This window comes from Chiloscyllium plagiosum, unplaced genomic scaffold, assembly GCF_037043375.1.
Source record: "Chiloscyllium plagiosum isolate Xiang-an unplaced genomic scaffold, Cpla_swu_hap1 HiC_scaffold_27, whole genome shotgun sequence".
Taxonomy (NCBI): Eukaryota; Metazoa; Chordata; class Chondrichthyes; order Orectolobiformes; family Hemiscylliidae; genus Chiloscyllium; species Chiloscyllium plagiosum.
In genome coordinates this window covers 5,469,871-5,492,328 of record NW_028270165.1, presented here as the reverse complement: position 1 = coordinate 5,492,328, position 22,458 = coordinate 5,469,871, and the positions used below count along the sequence as shown (strand labels likewise).

Sequence of the window (22,458 nt, the reverse complement as noted above, 5' to 3'; positions counted from 1 at the left end):
GTACATGGAAATCAGGGCTAGGAACAATGAGGCATCCCCCTGACATTGGCGTATGGATTATAGTAAATTTGCAAAATATTTTTCTCAAGAATTTAAAGCTTTCTTGGAAATTAATTCAGGTACGGCTAGTAACCCGTCAATGATGTGGGAGACTATTGAAGCTTATGCGCGAGGTCTGATCATTTCATACTCGGTGACCCAGAAAAAATTAAAGGGAGAACAACAGCATCTACTTGCTGCTTGCTTAAAAGCAGCTGAAACAGCATACGCTGACAGACCTTCCATTGCCAAATTACAAAGGGTTATGACCCTTAGGACAGCTCTGAATACCGACTTCACCCAAATGGCAAAGAGGGAAATATTATTTGCAAAACAAAGATTATATGAATTTAGCGATAAACCTGGTAGATACTTCGCATTTCTTGCAAGGAAAAAAAAGGGTCCCTCAAGCTATCACAGCTATCAGGGAAGTGCTGGTACTCTGACTCACATCATAAAGGGATCAACACAATCTTCAGAAAGTTTTATTCTGATCGCAGGATTGTGAAGATAGAGCCAGGAGGAAGCAGTCCTTTTTTAAAAGCCTGGCCTTTCCGGACTTAATCCCGGAACAGGTATCGGTCCTGAATGCTCCCCCAACAACCCAGGAAATACTTGACGCGATCAGGCAACTTCAGAGCAGTAAGGCACCTGGCCCAGAGGGCATTCAGGTTGAATTTTACAAAGAGTTCACAGGAGTATTAGCTGGCCCACTTATGGACATGTATAACTACTCATATAAGTCAGGGCTGCCTCCTGCCTTTACTAAAAAAGATGAATATCTCCCTTATTCTCAAAAAAGGAAAGGATCCAGAAGATTGTGCATGATACAGACCAATATCCTTGCTAACTGTAGATTTTAAAATTCTCTCTAAAACATTAGCATTGAGGCTAGAGAGGGCTAGAAAAGAGGAGCAGACTGGATTTATTAAGGGCCGTAGATCATCTAATAATATTAGAAGGGTCTTGAATGTGAATCAAGTCTGTTATCAGGAAAAAATACCAGGAATAGTAGTCTCTTTGGACGCGGAGAAGGCATTTGACAGGGTTGAATGGTCATACCTGTTCTATACATTGGAAAGGTTTGGCATTGGAAATGTATTTGCCAAATGGGTCTCAACACTGTATAATGATCCCAAAGCAGTTGTGATCACCAATGGATTAGGCTCAGGTAGCTTCAGTGTGGGTAGGGGCTGCTGTCCGGGATGTCCTCTCTCTCCGTTGCTATTCGAGCTAATAATTGAACCACTGGCGGAAGCTATACGGGCTGACTCTAATATAACGGCCCCGAGGGTTGGTACAGGTAAACATAAAATTACCCTATATGTAAATGATCTCCTTTTTCTTAGTAATCCTCTGATGTCCGAGCCCCTCTCCATCCAAGTTATTAATGCATTTTCAGGCTACAAAATTAATTTTTCAAAATCAGAGGCATGCCTCACTAGTATGTCCCACTTATTGGACCGATCCCACTTCCCCTTTCGTTGGTTTCTAGAGGGTTTCTTATACTTGGGCATTTTTATTACCCCAGTATTTGGCCAGCTATCCAAGGCCAATTTTGTGCATCTATTGGAAAGGGTAAGACAGGACCTTTAACGTTGGGGAGACCTTCCAATTTCCTGGCTAGGTAGAATAGCCCTAATTAAAAAAGAATGTCTTGCCCCGTCTCTTATACCCTATGAGAATGCTTCCGGTGATGCTGCCGAGGACGGCACTCCGCAAATTGTATGGTTGGCTGGGTTCTTTCATCTGGAATCCTAGACGGCCCCTCATTAAGTTAAGGAAGCTACAACTTCCACAGGCAAGGGGGGAGGGCTGTATTTTTCAGACTTTAGGAAGTCTCAGTTAAGCTACATAGCTGATTGATTGCGGGTCAGACATGACCCAATCTGGGTGGACATCGAGGCTTCTCAAGTACAGTGCCCTCTTATTAACAGATCAGATGAAAATCATTACCAGCCACTGTAGAAACCCTACAATACCTTGGAATATAATGCAGCAAAACGAGGGTAATTCACAAAAAACATCCCCCTATACTCCTATAGTGGGGGCATGGGGTTTTCAATCGGGGCTTATAGATGCCACATTCAAATCCTGGAGATCCAGCAGTATCTCCTGTTTAGGGGATCTGTTTGAGAAGGGGGTCCTGATGTCTTTTGAACAGCTGCATCAGAAATTTGGATTACCTAACGGAGACCTCTTTCGATACTTCTACATTCGAGACTACATACAGAAGATGACTGCGTTATTAGATGTTCTTTATAAATCAGATAGAGAACGTAGATTGTTGTGGCCAATGGGTGTACCCTCGGTCAGCACTCTTTATCATTTATTACGTGATGATGTGTCGGAAGACATGGACCGTCTGCTTAGAACATGGGATCAGGATTTGGGACTGGAAATTTCTACAGAAATGTGGAATGACATCTGGGAAAATGCCAAAACAAAATCTCCGTTTGTAACAGAACCCAGGCCATTCAGTTAATGATACTTCATAGGGCCCATATGGCCCCGGAACGATTGGCAAAATTTAGGAGCATCTGCAATGCGTCCCAAATGTAAAATAGAGGTGGGCATTCTTACACACCGCTTATGGACATGCCATAAGATCCTCAAATACTGGACCGAAGTAGTAAACGCCCTGACAGAAATCTTGGGAATGGAAATTACAGTAGATCCAGTATCTCCTCTTCTGGGCTTCTCAAGCTTACCTTCTGTGGATGTGCACGGGAGGAAATTATTTTCCATTCTCTCCTTCTATGAAAGGAAAAATATCTTGGTAAACTGGGTGGCTGAGGGCCCTCTAGGACTTCCAAATTGGCACAGATTAATCATGGAATGTATTCCTCTTGACTTCCTTACAAATATGGTGCACCAAAAAACTGAATTATTGTATAAAATGTGGCAGCCCTTTTTGAATTACATAGATACAGATATTTCGGCCATTCTTTCAAGGGCTTTCATTTAGTTGAGGTAACAGTTCTGGCTGGTCCCTTGGGAGAGGAATCCCGCATGAATACGGGTTTTATTACAACTTATGTTAACTCATTACGAGCATGTATTTCACTACTTCATTACCATGTTATCCTTTTTTCTTTTGACTAATGTAAGATATTTGATCATACACTCTGGTTAGTTATAGGTTAGATTCGTAGTTAGTTGAGTTTTGTCTTTTTCTTTTTTATATCTCTTTTTGTTTCACAAGTTTTGGCTATTTATTTAAGATTTAATTGTATATTAGTGTTCGTACTTGTGCTTTTTTTACTTGTAAACTGGTAAAAACATGTTAAATTTTCAATAAAAATATCTTTTTTTTTAAAAACGTGCATCTGTACAGATGCATGAGTAGGGGGAGAGCAGACGGATACAGATTCAGGAATTGTGCAATAGGTTTAGACAGGGGATTTGGATCGGCTTAGGCTTGAAGGGCTGAAGGGCCTGTTCCTGGGTTGTAAATTTTCTTTGTTCTATGTTGAGGTTGTACAGGATGTTGGTGAGGCCATTTTGTTTAGAGTACTGAGTACAGTTCTGGTCACCCTGTAATAGGAAGAATATTATTAGAGACGGTTCGGTAAAGATTTACTTTGATTTACGTTGCCAGGAATGGAGGGTTTGAGTTATAGGGAGAGGCTGGGATTTTTTCACTGGAATGGAGGAGGTTGAGGGATGACCTTACTGAGATTTAAAAAATCATGAGGGGTGAGGGTAAGGAGAATAGCGAGGAACATGCGCGGTTATGTAGAGTCAGGGCTGGGGAAGTGAAACAAAATTGTGGCTCTCCCCTTTTTTCCTCCTTTTGGCTTTGGCCAGTTGAATCTGTCCGGAAGGGGCCTGGTCCTCCTGCCAATCAGAACCCCAGCCATTGTCTGAATGCGGAAGTTCGACCATGAGCTTCTGAAGTTGCTGTTGCTCCTCTCTCTCTGAATGAAGATTGAGCTTCAGTCCAGACTGCAACTTCCTTTCTCTGTTTAACATCTGGGAGTACCGCACTCTCTTTTCTCGCCCTCTTTCCCATTTCTTTTCTCATCCTTGGGTTCAGCTGTTGGTTTGTAGGAGCTGAGGGAAAAAGAAAGTCAATTGAGGTGAAGGGACAGACTCTGGAAAAGGTTGGTCTAGATCTGTGCCTGTTAATGTTTGACAGGCTTTGTTTCCTGAGCATGACACATTTACTTGTCTGGCAAAAAAGGATGGCCTCTTAATCCATGTTGGGGATGGAAGTGGATTATGCTGTGGGTGACTTGCTGGTAGTAGTCCAATAAGTATTGGATAAGTAATCATGACACACAAACCGTAAGTTATTGACTGTTTATTTGGAACTCCCGGGGAGAGCCAAGTCGACCTAATAGTCTCAAGTCACTCCGACGAGAAACAGAGTTGTGTGATTCTGTAGGTTACAATCATTTAACAATTAGCAAACTGTTAATTGCAGGAAATTGAGCAAACTGAGACACTTTACCCAGTCACGTAGTGTCTGGACAGTGTTGGTTAGTAGCTGATGTGTACAATAGGTCCTTGCAAAGAGAAAGATATTCCCATGCAAGGAAAGAATTTGTTTATCAGGTAGCAGTACAGCTGCAAGGCAGACTGTCTCTGTTGAGTCTGGGAATTAAGGGTAGCTGGGACAATGGATAGATCAGCCCTGATCTTAATGAATGGCAGAGCAGGCTGGATTGGTCAAATGGCCTACTCCTGCTTCTATTACTATGAAACTGTAACCCTGCATTTCCCATGGCTAACCCACCAAACCTGCACATCCCTGGACACTGTGGCCAATTTAGTATGGCCAATCCAAATCGAGGCCAGTGAGCAATGTAGTGATGTGGAAAATGAACATCAGAGAACAATAGAAAGGGACAAGGAGAGTAAATGTATCAGCAATCGAACCTGGATACTAATGTCACAAAAACTGAAACGATACATGGTGAGTCTGAATGTGTGCTGCATTGTAACAAAAGTGAATGAATTAACTGCACACATTGAAGTGAATAATTATGGTCTGAGACTCCTCACAGAGACATGGCTTCAGGATGGCAAGGATTGGATCCTGAATATTGAGGTGTAGTCAGATAGGAAGCGAGGTAAAGGCAGAGGGTTGGCACTGCTCATCAAAGCACTGATCACACGGTAGTCTGGTGTCAGCTTGGGTTTCAGGGCCTGATTTCTCTGTCCTCTGATCTCCCTGTTCCCACAGAGTAAGATGTCGGTCTGTTCTCAGCTTTGCTGGACTTCTGTAGAAGCTTTCACGCCTCTTTTACAGCTTCCAGAACAAGAAAACATTCAGTCAATCGAAAGCCACACCACAATCTACCAGAAATAGGGCTCACCCAGGATTCTGATAGGGTCCTACTTGAGGAATTCTCTCTCCCTTCAATGTAACTATTAGTATTGGGGCAAAGTAACTCGTGTGTCAAATCGTTTAAAGCAAAGTAGTCAGGAGAGGAGACCTTGAGCAATTAACTAGCTTTATTCATTGCCATTGGGGAATACCTCTTAGTTTAAAACAAAGTCTGACATATTCTAATAAAATACAGAATGTTACAAGTTTTATGGTAAAACACAAGCCCCACTCTCCATTAATTATGCAACTGAGGGGCAGTCGTAAGGTTCACATACATTGTCGAGACCTAAATTTCTTAATGTCTACAAAACTGAATGTTATCTTATGCTGCAGGTTCAGCTAGGCTCGAATTACCGATAAGGGACAGAGAGAACCAATCCATCATTCTATGAAGCAGCACAGTCTAATGGCCTGAAGAGCAGAGACAGCCTGCAGCTGCAAGGTCAGGCTATCAAACCAGAATTCCTTAGCCAGGGCTCAGATAGCATTATGTTAACAGGCTACATTTTACTGCAAACATTGCTTTGCGACAAAATGGCTTCCATGCAGTTTTGTCAATTTTGATCAAATTCTCCCACAATCCCTCCTTTTTATTAAAAAGAAGAGATTGTGGGTGTCAGCAAAAAGGGGGATTATACCCAGAGCCAGGGGGATTGTCAGGGGTTGGTGCTTGGAGATCGGACTGATAGTCCTCGGGTTCAGTAAGGACAGGGGCAGAAGGCTCCAGGGATTGGGAATCATCATCAGGGGTTTCATCAGGAATGAGAAATCTCAGCAATTGGGAGATCGCTGGAGAGGAGGGCCACATCAGAGAACTGAGCCGAGCACAGGATTGTCTGCGGGGTGACTTTGATTTCCAGTCGAGGAGTTCCAAAGGCAGGGGAAAAGAAAGCTGCAAGTTGCTCAAACTCCATTAGGGCTCGCTTGGTACGAGTTCAGGATGGATAGGGATATGGGCACATACCTAGCAGCTAGAGTGGTTGACCTAAAAAAAAGCATTAAAAAAAAGTATTAAACTGTAATTCCTGTTTACTAGAGGTTATCAGGCCCAATCAAACATAGTTAGTGAAAGAAAGATAAGGAATAGTGCAGTGAAAGGCAGAATGATCAGGCTGAGCCATTAACGGATGAAGGCTGAAGATGTGTCTCTGACGGGGTCTTCTGGTGTTCCTCCAGGAGGTGGCGCTCGTTTGCATTGTGTTGTGTGTGTCCATGCGGCCTCCCCTTGACCTTGACTGCTGACCGGGTAACCCAGCAGGACTAGGAACGGGCCTTTCCATCTCAGCTCCAATATGCCCCAGTCCTAATGCTGAGGCTTGGCGTACCCATGAATGTAAACTCTGAAGAGTTTTGGTTAACTGATGCAAATATTTACCACTTGTCCAATATTAGAGTGTCAGCTGTTTCAGTCATTGGGATGGTTTGATTCATCTACTAAATACATCTACTCTTATTAGACAATATTCAGAACAATGTACGTGAGGTGATTCTATGAAAGCAAGTTGTAGACAGGGAAAAAGGCTGACCAGGCAAGGAGGTGGTTAACAAACACACTCTCTCTGCCTGCATGCGGCTCTCTGTCTCTTTTTTTTCTGTGTCTATTTCCATGCCTGCGCCTCTCTCTGCCTGCCTGGCCTCTCTCTCTCTCTGCCTGCCTGCGCCTCTTCTCTCTGCCTGCCGGCGCCTCTTCTCTCTGCCTGCCTGCGCCTCTTCTCTCTGCCTGCCTGCGCCTCTTCTCTCTGCCTGCCTGCGCCTCTCTCTCTGCCTGCCTGCGCCTCTCTCTCCCTCTCTGCCTGCCTGCGCCTCTCTCTCTCTCTCTGCCTGCCTGCGCCTCTCTCTCTCTCTCTGCCTGCCTGCGCCTCTCTCTCTCTCTCTGCCTGCCTGCGCCTCTCTCTCTCTCTCTGCCTGCCTGCGCCTCTCTCTCTCTCTCTGCCTGCCTGCGCCTCTCTCTCTCTCTCTCTGCCTGCCTGCGCCTCTCTCTCTCTCTCTGCCTGCCTGCGCCTCTCTCTCTCTCTGCCTGCCTGCGCCTCTCTCTCTCTCTGCTTGCCTGCGCCTCTCTCTCTCTCTGCCTGCCTGCGCCTCTCTCTCTCTGCCTGCCTGCGCCTCTCTCTCTCTCTGCCTGCCTGCGCCTCTCTCTCTCTCTGCCTGCCTGCGCCTCTCTCACTCTCTGCCTGCCTGCGCCTCTCTCACTCTCTGCCTGCCTGCGCCTCTCTCTCTCTCTCTCTCTCTGCCTGCCTGCGCCTCTCTCTCTCTCTCTCTCTGCCTGCCTGCCTGCGCCTCTCTCTCTCTCTCTCTCTCTCTGCCTGCCTGCCTGCGCCTCTCTCTCTCTCTCTCTGCCTGCCTGCGCCTCTCTCTCTCTCTCTCTCTCTGCCTGCCTGCCTGCGCCTCTCTCTCTCTCTCTCTGCCTGCCTGCCTGCGCCTCTCTCTCTCTCTCTCTCTGCCTGCCTGCCTGCGCCTCTCTCTCTCTCTCTCTCTGCCTGCCTGCCTGCGCCTCTCTCTCTCTCTCTCTGCCTGCCTGCCTGCGCCTCTCTCTCTCTCTCTCTGCCTGCCTGCGCCTCTCTGTCTCTCTCTCTCTCTGCCTGCCTGCGCCTCTCTCTCTCTCTCTCTCTGCCTGCCTGCGCCTCTCTCTCTCTCTCTGCCTGCCTGCGCCTCTCTCTCTCTCTCTGCCTGCCTGCACCTCTCTCTCTCTCTGCCTGCCTGCACCTCTCTCTCTCTCTGCCTGCCTGCACCTCTCTCTCTCTCTCTCTGCCTGCCTGCGCCTCTCTCTCTCTCTGCCTGCCTGCGCCTCTCTCTCTCTCTGCCTGCCTGCGCCTCTCTCTCTCTCTGCCTGCCTGCACCTCTCTCTCTCTCTCTGCCTGCCTGCGCCTCTCTCTCTCTCTGCCTGCCTGCGCCTCTCTCTCTCTCTGCCTGCCTGCGCCTCTCTCTCTCTCTGCCTGCCTGCGCCTCTCTCTCTCTCTGCCTGCCTGCGCCTCTCTCTCTCTCTGCCTGCCTGCGCCTCTCTCTCTCTCTGCCTGCCTGCGCCTCTCTCTCTCTCTGCCTGCCTGCGCCTCTCTCTCTCTCTGCCTGCCTGCGCCTCTCTCTCTCTCTGCCTGCCTGCGCCTCTCTCTCTCTCTGCCTGCCTGCGCCTCTCTCTCTCTCTGCCTGCCTGCGCCTCTCTCTCTCTCTGCCTGCCTGCGCCTCTCTCTCTCTCTGCCTGCCTGCGCCTCTCTCTCTCTCTGCCTGCCTGCGCCTCTCTCTCTCTCTGCCTGCCTGCGCCTCTCTCTCTCTCTGCCTGCCTGCGCCTCTCTCTCTCTCTGCCTGCCTGCGCCTCTCTCTCTCTCTGCCTGCCTGCGCCTCTCTCTCTCTCTGCCTGCCTGCGCCTCTCTCTCTCTCTGCCTGCCTGCGCCTCTCTCTCTCTCTGCCTGCCTGCGCCTCTCTCTCTCTCTGCCTGCCTGCGCCTCTCTCTCTCTCTGCCTGCCTGCGCCTCTCTCTCTCTCTGCCTGCCTGCGCCTCTCTCTCTCTCTGCCTGCCTGCGCCTCTCTCTCTCTCTGCCTGCCTGCGCCTCTCTCTCTCTCTGCCTGCCTGCGCCTCTCTCTCTCTCTGCCTGCCTGCGCCTCTCTCTCTCTCTGCCTGCCTGCGCCTCTCTCTCTCTCTGCCTGCCTGCGCCTCTCTCTCTCTCTGCCTGCCTGCGCCTCTCTCTCTCTCTGCCTGCCTGCGCCTCTCTCTCTCTCTGCCTGCCTGCGCCTCTCTCTCTCTCTGCCTGCCTGCGCCTCTCTCTCTCTCTGCCTGCCTGCGCCTCTCTCTCTCTCTGCCTGCCTGCGCCTCTCTCTCTCTCTGCCTGCCTGCGCCTCTCTCTCTCTCTGCCTGCCTGCGCCTCTCTCTCTCTCTGCCTGCCTGCGCCTCTCTCTCTCTCTGCCTGCCTGCGCCTCTCTCTCTCTCTGCCTGCCTGCGCCTCTCTCTCTCTCTGCCTGCCTGCGCCTCTCTCTCTCTCTGCCTGCCTGCGCCTCTCTCTCTCTCTGCCTGCCTGCGCCTCTCTCTCTCTCTGCCTGCCTGCGCCTCTCTCTCTCTCTGCCTGCCTGCGCCTCTCTCTCTCTCTGCCTGCCTGCGCCTCTCTCTCTCTCTGCCTGCCTGCGCCTCTCTCTCTCTCTGCCTGCCTGCGCCTCTCTCTCTCTCTGCCTGCCTGCGCCTCTCTCTCTCTCTGCCTGCCTGCGCCTCTCTCTCTCTCTGCCTGCCTGCGCCTCTCTCTCTCTCTGCCTGCCTGCGCCTCTCTCTCTCTCTGCCTGCCTGCGCCTCTCTCTCTCTCTGCCTGCCTGCGCCTCTCTCTCTCTCTGCCTGCCTGCGCCTCTCTCTCTCTCTGCCTGCCTGCGCCTCTCTCTCTCTCTGCCTGCCTGCGCCTCTCTCTCTCTCTGCCTGCCTGCGCCTCTCTCTCTCTCTGCCTGCCTGCGCCTCTCTCTCTCTCTGCCTGCCTGCGCCTCTCTCTCTCTCTGCCTGCCTGCGCCTCTCTCTCTCTCTGCCTGCCTGCGCCTCTCTCTCTCTCTGCCTGCCTGCGCCTCTCTCTCTCTCTGCCTGCCTGCGCCTCTCTCTCTCTCTGCCTGCCTGCGCCTCTCTCTCTCTCTGCCTGCCTGCGCCTCTCTCTCTCTCTGCCTGCCTGCGCCTCTCTCTCTCTCTGCCTGCCTGCGCCTCTCTCTCTCTCTGCCTGCCTGCGCCTCTCTCTCTCTCTGCCTGCCTGCGCCTCTCTCTCTCTCTGCCTGCCTGCGCCTCTCTCTCTCTCTGCCTGCCTGCGCCTCTCTCTCTCTCTGCCTGCCTGCGCCTCTCTCTCTCTCTGCCTGCCTGCGCCTCTCTCTCTCTCTGCCTGCCTGCGCCTCTCTCTCTCTCTGCCTGCCTGCGCCTCTCTCTCTCTCTGCCTGCCTGCGCCTCTCTCTCTCTCTGCCTGCCTGCGCCTCTCTCTCTCTCTGCCTGCCTGCGCCTCTCTCTCTCTCTGCCTGCCTGCGCCTCTCTCTCTCTCTGCCTGCCTGCGCCTCTCTCTCTCTCTGCCTGCCTGCGCCTCTCTCTCTCTCTGCCTGCCTGCGCCTCTCTCTCTCTCTGCCTGCCTGCGCCTCTCTCTCTCTCTGCCTGCCTGCGCCTCTCTCTCTCTCTGCCTGCCTGCGCCTCTCTCTCTCTCTGCCTGCCTGCGCCTCTCTCTCTCTCTGCCTGCCTGCGCCTCTCTCTCTCTCTGCCTGCCTGCGCCTCTCTCTCTCTCTGCCTGCCTGCGCCTCTCTCTCTCTCTGCCTGCCTGCGCCTCTCTCTCTCTCTGCCTGCCTGCGCCTCTCTCTCTCTCTGCCTGCCTGCGCCTCTCTCTCTCTCTGCCTGCCTGCGCCTCTCTCTCTCTCTGCCTGCCTGCGCCTCTCTCTCTCTCTGCCTGCCTGCGCCTCTCTCTCTCTCTGCCTGCCTGCGCCTCTCTCTCTCTCTGCCTGCCTGCGCCTCTCTCTCTCTCTGCCTGCCTGCGCCTCTCTCTCTCTCTGCCTGCCTGCGCCTCTCTCTCTCTCTGCCTGCCTGCGCCTCTCTCTCTCTCTGCCTGCCTGCGCCTCTCTCTCTCTCTGCCTGCCTGCGCCTCTCTCTCTCTCCCTCTCTGCCTGCCTGCGCCTCTCTCTCTCTCTCTCTCTCTCTGCCTGCCTGCGCCTCTCTCTCTCTCTCTCTCTCTCTGCCTGCCTGCGCCTCTCTCTCTCTCTCTCTCTCTCTGCCTGCCTGCGCCTCTCTCTCTCTCTCTCTCTGCCTGCCTGCGCCTCTCTCTCTCTCTCTCTCTGCCTGCCTGCGCCTCTCTCTGTCTCTGCCCGCCTATGCCCCCCTGCGTGCCTCTCTCTCTCTTTCTCTTTCTCTCTCTCTCTCTCTGCCTGCGCCCCTCTCTCTCTGCCTAGCTGCGTCCCTCTCTCTCTGCCCGCCTATGCCCCCCTCTGCCTGCGCGCCTCTCTCTCTGCCTGTCTGCGCGTCTCTCTCTCTGTAACACTCTTCAGCTTTCTACATGTCTCAGTTAATAGTTGCCCAATGTGTCCTGTATGCCAAATTCATTCATGTCTGGACATCCTGAAGCGAGCAATTATACTTCAGATTTCTACTCGCCAATTAAAACTAACATTGGGCACTCAAACAGATCGGGGGCACCTTGAAGCATGCCACGGACCTCAGTGTGGGTCCTGGGCTTATCAAATAGGGTTTCACCTCTCGTAACCCTGGGGTAAGCAAATTCATTATTACTAACTTTGTAAAGCACAAGTGCTCTCAGCAACATAACGTCAGGACACTAGGACCCTGTTGAGTTCTCTCACTAGTATCTTGTGACTGAGTAGGGAGAATTGTATCATCATTTCTAACAGCATTTTTGTCCCTGGCCAGCTTTCCCCTTTATTTTGGACACAACAAAAGCAGCAACCACCCTCTATATTTCATCTCTCAAAGGATATCGGCCGGTGACCTGGCAGGACCCGGGTATCTCCTGCCTGACTCGCCAACTGTGGGGGATGGAAATAAAGGCCCATGTCAGGAAAGAATTTGTTTATCAGGAAGCAGTACAGCTGCAAGGCCAACCGTCTCCGCTGAGCCTGGGAAACACAAGCTTTAGCAAGCAGACACTAAGCTGAGATTCAAAATGGTTTCCAGGCTTTAATATGTGACAAAATGGCTGACCCAAATCTAACAATTCTCCCACATCATCGCAGGGAATAAAACAAGAAAAATGAAACAAAATTAGAAATAAGTAGGGGATCATGCTTAATGTTTGTTCATTACAAAGTAAACAAGAAATAACAGTCTCCCAGGATTCGTATGGTGCCCTACTTGAGAAATTCTGTCCAACAAGTTTAATTGGAAGCAGTAGCTTTCGGAGTGCAGCTCCTTCATCAGGGGATTGTGGAATATAAAATTGTAAGACACAGAATTTATAGCAACAGTTTATAGTGTGATGTAACTGAAACCATATATTGAAAAAGACCTGGATTGTTTGTTAAGTCTCTCATCTGTTCGAATGACCATGATAGTTTCAGTTCTTTCAAATGTAAATCACAAAACCTTTTAAAATAGTTAAATCCTCAAGTGAACTTTACCAATTAGTGTCGTGTCAGTCCAGATAATGTATTGAAGGTGTGAGCTCCCCTGTGTGAGACTGTCTGTGGCACAATGGTTAAACTGATTTACAGAATCTTACATAGAGTCATGCAGTTTTTGAGCAAAGTAAGACATAATTCTGCAAGTACGAATTCACCCAACAAATTTGTGCGTGTGTGTGTGTATGGGGGGGGAGGAATGTATATTTGTAGATACATTCTATGTGCATTTTTTTTTAAGGAAAAATTTGCAGGCAGTCAATACATGTAATAGTTTGTAAATTCGACTTTGGAAACAGAATCAGTCTGACTCAAGATTGGGATACAGGCAGACTCTGACCTCGCACCTTTAATGCATTGTCTGAGCTGAGATGTGAGCTTTTGCTATAAAACCTTGTTATCTCGAGAAGGTGACAACAAGAAGTTCTGGGGTTTACATTGTAATGATATCTGCAACCTATTTGAAAAGGTGGAAGACTTAACAATCTAGGTTTGTTCAATATACCATTTCAGTGGCAGGACACTGGAATGTTTTGATCTAAATTGTGTCTTAGGATCTTATCCTCCACAACCACCTGATGAAGAGGCAGCACTCCAAAAGTTACTGCTTCCAAAGAAGCCTGTTGGACTACAACCTGGACTTGTGTGATTCTAGAATCTGGTTTCTAGTATCTGCAGTCCTTGTTTTTACCGAGTTGATTTTAACCCTACAGCGAATCCCCTTGCAAGGATGCCTGCCTTGAAGAAGTTTTCCTCCTCTCTCTACAAGAATCTCAAGGAATCCCTCTCCCACTGCAACTTCCAGGTCATTTCCTCTGCCCTGAAGCTCTTCAACCATGTCCTGAAACAGACTTGCTACCACAGCCACATTTGCTTCCTCAGTGCTTGTCTCCGTAACCAACTCATCCTACACAGATTCCGGACCACCTTTAAACCAGCAGAGTTCGGATCCGAACAGGCCACTCCATCCTCCTGTCTGACCTATCACCTTCATCCCCACCCCTATTCATCTATTGTACTCTTTGCTACCTTCCCCCACCCTCCTCCCTGACCTATCCCCTCCATCCCCACTCCCATTCACCTAATGTACTCTACGCTACTTTCTCCCCAACCCCACCCTCCTCTCATTTATCTCTCCACCCTGCAGGCTCTATTCCTGATGAAGGACGTTTTCCTGAAACATCGATTTTCCTGCTCCTCGGATGCTGCCTGAACTGCTGTGCTTTTCCAGAAACGTCAAAAGTGGATTGGCCATGTTGAATTACCCATAGTGCCCAGGGATGTGCATGTTAGGGTGGATTGGCCATGCTAAATTACCCATAGTGCTGTGAGAAACGAACCCCACTTAATCAATAATTTTCAGTCCAAGTCAAAAAGTTCTGAAGCAGCACATTTATTCAAACATCTTGCAAGATGGGTGGCTGTATGAAGAGAGACATACCCGACAGTAAAATACAGAGTGTTTTATACTTTTCTGAGGGCTCTCTCGACACCCCTACACTGAGCAATAAACCTATTATGAGTGTCTATTTCATTCTATCCCTTTATTTGGTGATTACTTGCACCCGTTATTCCTTCATTTGGTAATTCCCTGCACCCAAGCCTAAGCCTATCATACTTATTAATTAATTTGTTTGTTTTTCTTGTTTTTCTTTAAATCTGCCTTATTTGGCTGTCCTTGTTCGTTACAGCCTTCCTGTTATTTTGTCCAGTTCCTCTTATCTTATCGAACCGTCTCACTTCTGAGATCATCCTTTAATATCTTGATAGTCCAAAAAGCGGACCTACAAACTATGAGCTTATTGCGAAATGCCCCTGCTGCCCTTTTTTTTTGTGGTCAGCTACAAGTAATTTCCTTGCTTAAAACTATTTCTTAAAAGACCCTTTACCTTCTTTAAAATCAACGTACACCTGACAACCTGAAATTTATCTCTCTCAACCCCAACCCCAACCCCGCGCCCCTCTCATTTATTTCTCCACCCTGCAGGCACTCTGCCTCTATTCCTGATGAAGGGCTTTTGTGCGAAACGTCAATTTTCCTGCTCCTCGTATGCTGCCTGAACTGCTGTGCTTTTCCAGTACCACTCTAATCTAAAGTGGATTGGCCATGCTGAAATACCCATAGTGCCTAGGGATGTGCACGTGAGGGTGAATTGGCCATGCTATATTATCCATAGTGCCTAGGGATGTGGAGGTTAGGGTGAATTGGCTGTGCTAAACTACCCATAAGCGCCCAGGGATGTGCAGGTTAGGGTGGATTGGCCATGCTAAATTACCTGTAGTGCCCAGGGATGTGCAGGTTAGGGTGGATTGGCCATGCTAAATTAGGCATAATGTGCAGGTAAGGTGCATGATTCAGGGTTAAATGTAGGGGAGTGGGTGTGGGTGGGTGACCCTTGGGAGGTTCGGTGAGGCCGAGTGGCCTGCTTCCACACTGTGGGGATTCTCAGAAGGGAGGGGTTTTTTTGGAAAGTGTTTTCTCGTCCTCGTCTGCTGCAGGCGTGGCGCATGCGCGGTGCGGCGGCCCGCTGTTGGCCATGCCCCGCCCCTTCAGCTGTCACTTTTCCTCGCCCCGCCCCTAGTTTCTTTGTGACGTCACAACGCGGAAGTGGCCCTGTCAGTTTCAAAGTGAATCTCCCGCCCTCCTGACGACTCTTCATCCTGGGAGGGAGACAGAGATGGGTGGAGGGTAAATTGGTCACTTGTAGCAACGAGAGTGAATGCAGAGAAAATAATGACAGAGAAGATAGGGAGTCAATGCGGGATCTATGAGAAATGGGAATATTAGGAATTAAAGAGGCGGCACCAAGATCATAAAACTTTGTTAAGGCCTTTGAAGTACGACAAGAGAAGGATGAAACCACTTCTGCATTTCTTAAAAGGCTCAAGGAGGCCACAAGGAAGTGTTTGGGAATGGATCCCGATAATCAGATAACACAGGGACTCTTAAAGGTCCAGTTAGTAACTAAATCATGGCCGGACATACAAAAGAAATTACAGAAATTAGATGGATGGAGTGAAAGACAGATGGAAGAGCTGTTACGTGAGGCACAGAAAGTGTATGTGAAAAGGGAAGACGAGAAGCAGAAACAGAAAGCCAAAATGATGGTGGAGGCAGTAGAAGAAATAACAAAAAGGAGACTGGGATCAAGGGATAACAGGAAGGGTAGGGGAGGACACGAAAGACAAGGGTCAGATACCTGGAAAAGGAGGCAACAAACCAAAGATAATCACTCTGTTTGTTCTAACCCTCAGCTTCCACCCTCGTTCCCTGAAATCCTGCCTTGCATCCCTGAAATCCTGCCTTGCATCCCTATCTCTCTTTTTTTTGTGGTTAGCACTGCTGCCTCACAGCACCAGAGCCACCGGTTCAATTCCCTCCCCGCCCCCCCCCCCCCTCCGTGCCACGTCTGCGTGGGTTTCCTCCCACAGTCCAAAGACGTGTGGGTTAGGGTGAATTGGCCAAGCTAAATTGCCCCGTAGTGTTAGGTGACGGGGAATGGGGCTGGGTGTTTTGCTCTTCGGCGGGTCAGTGTGGACTTGTTGGGCCGAAGGGCCTGTTTCCACACTGTAGGGAATGTGATCTAAAGTTCCGGAATTTATATATTGATGAACTGAAACCTGCAACCCATTCTAAAAGATGAAGGACTCAGCAGCGGTCCAGGTTTGTTCCAAATATTGCATCGGTTGCATGACACTGTGATGTTTTGCTATTAATTCTGTGTTTTATGATCCTGCAGCACAGCTACCCGCAGAAGGAGCAGCGCTGCAGAAGCCAGTGCTTCCAAATACATCTGGGTGGGCGGGGTTTACCAGGAGGGGCGGGTTTAGTCTGGGGGCGGGGTTTACGATCAGCGTTCGGAAGGGGCGGGACTTACGTGTCGCTTTGGCGGAGGAGGGGGCGGGACAAGGACCAGGGGGCGTGGCCATCCCGAAGCCGGAAATGTGCCCGCGGCCTGTTTTCTCCGCTGGAGCTTCGGCTGCAGCAAGTAAGGTAAAGCTTTATCAATATTTCCTTTTACAGAGTTTGTATTTAATAACCAGTAATGGCTACTCAATATCATCATAAAGTCTCAAAATGCAATTCATTTAAATCCATAGCACATAAGCACTAAGAGTTAATTTTCCAACAGCCTCAGCACTAAAATGGTCTCACAAGGGAACGGCTGTGAATGTTATCACTTGGTGTCCTGTTCACACAGGTTCACTGATGCTGAGGCAAACGTTCTTAATTGCCTTACAGCATCCTGTTATCACTTGGTGAGCCCAGGTGTCCCTATCTTTAAGTTCTCTCCTCTTTCTGAGCCTACCTGTCGGTTTATTTTCTAGTGCAGTAAATGTATTCAATAATTCAGCATTACATTTTAGTCTGAATGTTTAAAGACAAGTTTTAAGGCTATAGACTTTCTCACCCAGATGCCCACACCCTCATTCCTCCCTTTGATTGCACCGTGATCACTGAAAGAGAAGGCTAATCCAAACGAATGCCCTTCAAGGTGGTCCTGCCATCAACATCCTGCAGAGCGGCACCACCATCCTCGCAGCTCATCTGGTCATATTTATCATCGCCATCGACACGTGTGGGTGAACCATCGGATCGCAAAAGGAACATCTTCTGGGGCAAATCTATATCACTAAGGGACCTCATAAGCCTAGCAATTAAATACCTAACAATACCAATACCGACCAACAGACATAGCTAAATTGATAAGCCAATTGTACCATCAGCCCGTTCTGCAGTTTCCCCAACTGGTCCCTTCAGTCATTCTGGATCTCTTCTTGTATCTTAGTTAATATTGCCAGTGAGATCGGGAATGCCCATAGTGCATTTATCTTGGACAATGGTGCAGACCTCACCCTCCCGGGTGAGTATATAGTCTAAGGCATACCGATTCTGCACAGAGTAAAGACACAGGTCTGATAATCCCAGTTTACTCTGTTCCAGAGCCTCTTTAGTCTTATTTCCTCGAATGGTCAGGCCGCAAAAGAGGGAATTGCGGTTCTTTTAACTTGTCACTCCTGCCGATCCTCCCAACGTCAGGGTACTCTGGATTCCCCAGCCTATTGGGTGTCCTGTATTGTCACCCAGTCCCTTGGGAGCCTTCCAGTTGGAGCAAGGTTGGCTGAGACCGACCGCTGCATCCTCCTCAGATGGAGGTTCCATCGACTTGTCCACTGGCCAGGACAAGGTACTGTTGTGGGAACAAGGGCTCCGATAGTGACCTTATGAGGGACATCTTTGCCATCCAGGACAAGGAAATTGGTAGCTTTACCTTTACCTTAAGAAATAATAGTCTGGTTTGGTGTATATTAGGGAGAGTTTGTCAAAATAGATTACTGAAATGTTACAGCAGGGGGTCTGGTCAGATCTACAGGAGCAAAGGGTCGACGTTTTAGATTAGATTAGATTTGGTTACTTACAGTGTGGAAACAGTGATGAATAGATTGGAATCGGAGACTGCGGACGGGGCAAGTAAGTCATCTCCCGATAGAGAGGAGTAACATACTACTGCCTCTGGGGTGAATAGCGTTCTGTGGGCCTGTATAAATATGTTATTTGTGGATTGAGGAGTTTCCCCTATCAGTCCACATCGCCCCGCCGAAGCGCAACCCACCCATACCCCTACACATCTACCCCTTACCTAACACTATGGGCAATTTACCATGGCCAATTCACCTGACCTGCACATCGTTGGACTGTGAGAGGAAACCGGAGCACCCGGAGGAAACCCACGCAGACACGGGGCGAATGTGCAAACTCCACACAGTCAGTCGCCTGAGGCGGGAATTGAACCCGGGTCTCTGGAGCTGTGAGGCAGCAGTGCTAACCACTGTGCCACCGTGCCGCCCACGGTGGCACAGAGGAGTCGCTTGAGCGCTGTAAAAATGGGCCAAGTGACTCGAGCACTCGCACTGTATGGGAGACAATGGTTCTCAGAATGCTGTTCCCATTGGGCTCTCCCTTAGCTCTATTGTACATGGTCTTGGTGACAGTATCAGGTTCTGAAAAGAGAAAAGGCCTATAAATGCACAAGGGAAGGGTTCCGTTCCAGGTCCATGTGCCACATAAGGCCTGCTGTACCCCAGCCAGTGTTACACCAGCTGTTTGTATACACAGACCCGAGGTATTGGAAAGTGATATTTCTCTTCATGGGGTCGACAGTAGGAAATCTGATGAATAGATTGGAATCAGGGACTGGGGACGGGGCAAGTAAGTCATCTCCCGATAGAGAGGAGTAACATACTACTGCCTCTGGGGTGAAGAGCGTTCTGTGGGCCTGTATAAATAAGTTGTTTGTGGATTGAGGAGTTTCCCCTATCAGGCTTCTCTTTTCTCGAGTCGGCCCGTCCTACAAAAAGGGACTATGTTCCTGGGCATATTTACCATAATAACAGGGTTGATCATTTTTATCTTCACTAGACTTGTGTCTGCATGTAAAATCAAAAAAACATTGTAACGACATGATAACTCTCACTGATTTCTACTGTCCAGATGGACCATCTGGTCTTTCTGATGTAAGAGTCCATTGCAATAATCAATCTTCATCACGTTCCACACGTCAAAGGCGTCTGGTCCGGTGCACTGGACGACATCTCCTCAGCATGGGTGGTGGATAATCTCTGATCATTCCTGGTCGCGTCCATAGTTAGTGGCTTTCCCCATCAGGATGTTGTACGTGATCAGAAAGGTGAGGAGATAAGCGATCCCCAAATGTCCCTCCTCTTAGTTCAAGTATCTGTAATAAGATTAACATTAGAACAACAGCAAAATTCAAAACCCAACTGGACAGGGTCCACTCCTTTTGTTGAGATCCAGGATTCTCTCCTCCTCTTCCCCCCTTTTGATTGGTGCGGTCAATCAATTTACAACGGTGCAGTTGGACCCAAGCTGAGCGCCCAGCGACTGGGACCGCTGTAGGGGTGGGAAGTAAAACCTGGAAGGGGCCATCCCAACGAGGTTGGAGACGTTTGCCAGTCCAGTTCTTGACGAGCACCAACGAACCAGGCTCTACCCGTGACGAGGCTGAAAGGGAGGGAACATTGCTGTAGGCCGCACGCTCCTGGGAGTGAAAGGCACACATAACATTGGTTAGAGCAAGAACATAACCAATGATTGCTTTGGTCATGTGGTGGAAGTGGACTCAGAAGGGAGCCGAATCGTTCCAAGGGGTACGGAGGCAGTGACCAGAGAAACTCTCAGCTGGAGACAGTCGTGTCTTGCCCACAGACATGGATCGCATCTGGAATAAGGCCACAGGGATTAGCATAGCCAGGAGAGGCCACACTCTGCCAATAATTTGGCAAGTTTAGTCTTGCATCTGGTTAAAACATTCAACAATGCTGGCCGCCTGAGGATGATAAGCACCATGCAGTTGCCGACAAATACAAAGCTGGGAACAGAGTTCTCCGTTAATATTACCTACAAAATGTGGTCCATTGTCCGAGCCAATGCACGCAGGTATACTGAAGCAGGGAATTATTTCCTTAAACAAAATCTTCGCCACAGTCTCAGCAGTAGCGTTAGGAGGAGGTTAGGCTTCAATCCACTTACAAAAGACATCAGCAATAAGCAAAACACATTTATAGCAACTCAACTCATTTCTACAACTCAATGAAGTCCAGTTGAAGTGTCTCCAAGGGACCCTCCAGCAAGGGAGTTCTCGTAGAGATACTTGAACTAAGATGTGGGGGATCGCCTACCCACTAACCTGTTTGATCACGTACAACATCCTGATCGGGAAAGCCACTGACTGAGTATCGATGCGATCTGGAATGATCTGAGATTATCCTGGTGTCATTTGGTGCACCATATCAGACGCTTTCAACATGGAGTCGCTTGAGCGATGGCGTGAGCTGCCAGAGGAAGTGGTGGGTGCTGATACGATGACAAGTGAAAAGGCTCCTGGATGGGCATATGAATATGAAGGGTTCAGATGGGTCAGGGCCAAGTGATAGCAAATGCGACTGGAGTCATAGAGATGTACAGCACAGAAACAGACCCTTCGGTCCAACCCGTCCTTGCTGACAAGATAGCCAACCCAATTTAGTCCCAGCTGCCAGCACCCGGCCCATATAGGGGCCAAGTGATGGCAAACGTGACTAGATTAATTTAGGATATCTGGGCAGGTTGGGCCAAAGGGTCAGTTTCCGTGCTGTGTGACTCTAATTGTCTTCAGTGGATGCAGAAGTGTGGTTGTGAAGGCTGGACTTTCAGAGCATGCTTTGCCCTGACTGGGAGCAGAAGAGTTTGACTGAAGTGTGTCGGTGTTGATACCTTGATGTCTCATTTTGCTCCCACCTTCCTGGGGTCATTAACTATTTTGTGTCTGGTCCTTCCTCAAGAAGCTGCATTGCAGGTTCACCCTGAATTGACACTTTTTTTGCTTCCCAAAATCAGACCTGCTCACTCTCAGCAGGATCCCAGTGTTGTGAAAGATATTAACTTTCAGGTGGAGGTATCCAAAATTCAGAGAGATGTCAGTCTTGAAGTTTTTGCTTTTTCCGCCCCTGTAAGATCCTGAATCAGCACCTTCAGGGGAATTAGTTAGAGCGGAGTGAGAACAGAGGGGGGGAGAGAGTGGGATGGTGCTTTCAATTTTGTGGAATAACAAAAGACAAGAATATTCCACAGAAAGTAGAATTGCTTGTTCAGAATTTCTACCCTGGTCCGATAGTGATAATTTTTGTAATCCCTTTTTGCACAGTATTTGAAGATCTGAAGTCGAAAGATTCAAAATCAACAGATGAAGGGCTTATGCCCAAAACATTGACTCTCCTGCTCCTCGGATGCTGCCTGACCTGCTGTGCTTTTCCAGCGCCACACATTTCGACTCTGACTGTCCAGCGTCTGCAGTCCTCACTTTGACGTCAATGTCTGACAGTCACTCAATCCATCGGGACCGCAATAATTTTCAACTATGATTCTGTGAGAAGGAGCAAAGCTTTTTGGTTCCTGTTTGAGTACGTTTTCAGTATCAGTGGGACTGGAAGAGACACCCTACTGTTGCAGCGCACTGAGTGTGGAGCCTGAGACAGTTATACGGCTGGGAAAGACGAATTGACGGCAGGGAGGGGCTGTATCCGTGTTTGTGTGTAACTGAAGCTTCAGCCATGGAGAAAACAGAGGAATCGCACCTTTTGGAGAAACAATGGAAGTGTGGTGACTGCGGGAAAAGTTTCTGTTACCCTGGACTCTCATTGGCACAGCCACACTGGGGAGAGGTCATTCCCCTGCCCCGAGTGTGGGAAGGCCTTCAGCAATTCCTCCACCCTGCTGACCCACCAATGGGTTCACACAGGTGAGGGGCCCTTCAGCTGCCCAGAGTGTGGGAAGTGCTTTACCCAGGTCTCCACCGTGCTGACCCACCGGCAGGTTCACACCAGGAAGAGGCCGTTCACCTGCTGTCAGTGCAGGAAGGCTTACACCTGCTCCTCTGCCCTGCGGAGGCACCAGCAAATTCACCTGTCGGGGAATTGAAACAGTGATGGCCAAGTTGCATCCTTGGATTGAAATTGCTGAGTGAGGCAATACTTCTTCCGGGTTACAGCTGTACCACGGATCCAATTACAAAGGGACGACTGGGTGTTAACCATTAGTAAAGAATGTGAGGTGGGGGAAGTGTATGTGCTTTGACCTTGAGCTGTTTAAAACGCAGCTACTTTTTCTCTACCTTTTTGCAGGGGGGGATCTGAAGCTGTAACAAAGTTGGGTCGCAATAAAGGTTACCTGAACTTACCGCCGGGCTCAGATTCTCATTGAAAGCTTTGATCTCCAAGAGGTTTTTGTTTTAAAGCTGATCAGTTCTTTCAGCCTCCTGCACTAAGCTTCCAATGTTGTCTATCAGATGGAGCAGTGAATGAGGAGCCAGTATCATTAGAAATTGTGAATTTTTCAGGATTGTAGAGTGCATCATTTCATCGGCATTGTAAAGTTTACTGGCAGCATCGGGAGGTGTGGGCTGTGTTCAGTGGAAACGATGTGGAGGAGCCGGTGGTGGACTTGGCCTGGGTAAAGTGAAAAATCAC

General features: G+C 49.1%; 1 long non-coding RNA gene across 1 annotated transcript in view; it reads left to right on the top strand.

Annotated features, from left to right (window-relative positions):
- The window catches only part of LOC148142935 (uncharacterized), a 29,925-nt gene extending 7,757 nt beyond the window's left edge, over positions 1-22,168 (top strand). Inside the window, exon 2 of the long non-coding RNA XR_015751063.1 lies at positions 21,138-22,168. This is a non-coding gene — a long non-coding RNA (uncharacterized LOC148142935). The remainder of the gene's footprint in view (positions 1-21,137) is intronic.
- The last annotated feature ends 290 nt before the right edge of the window (positions 22,169-22,458 follow it).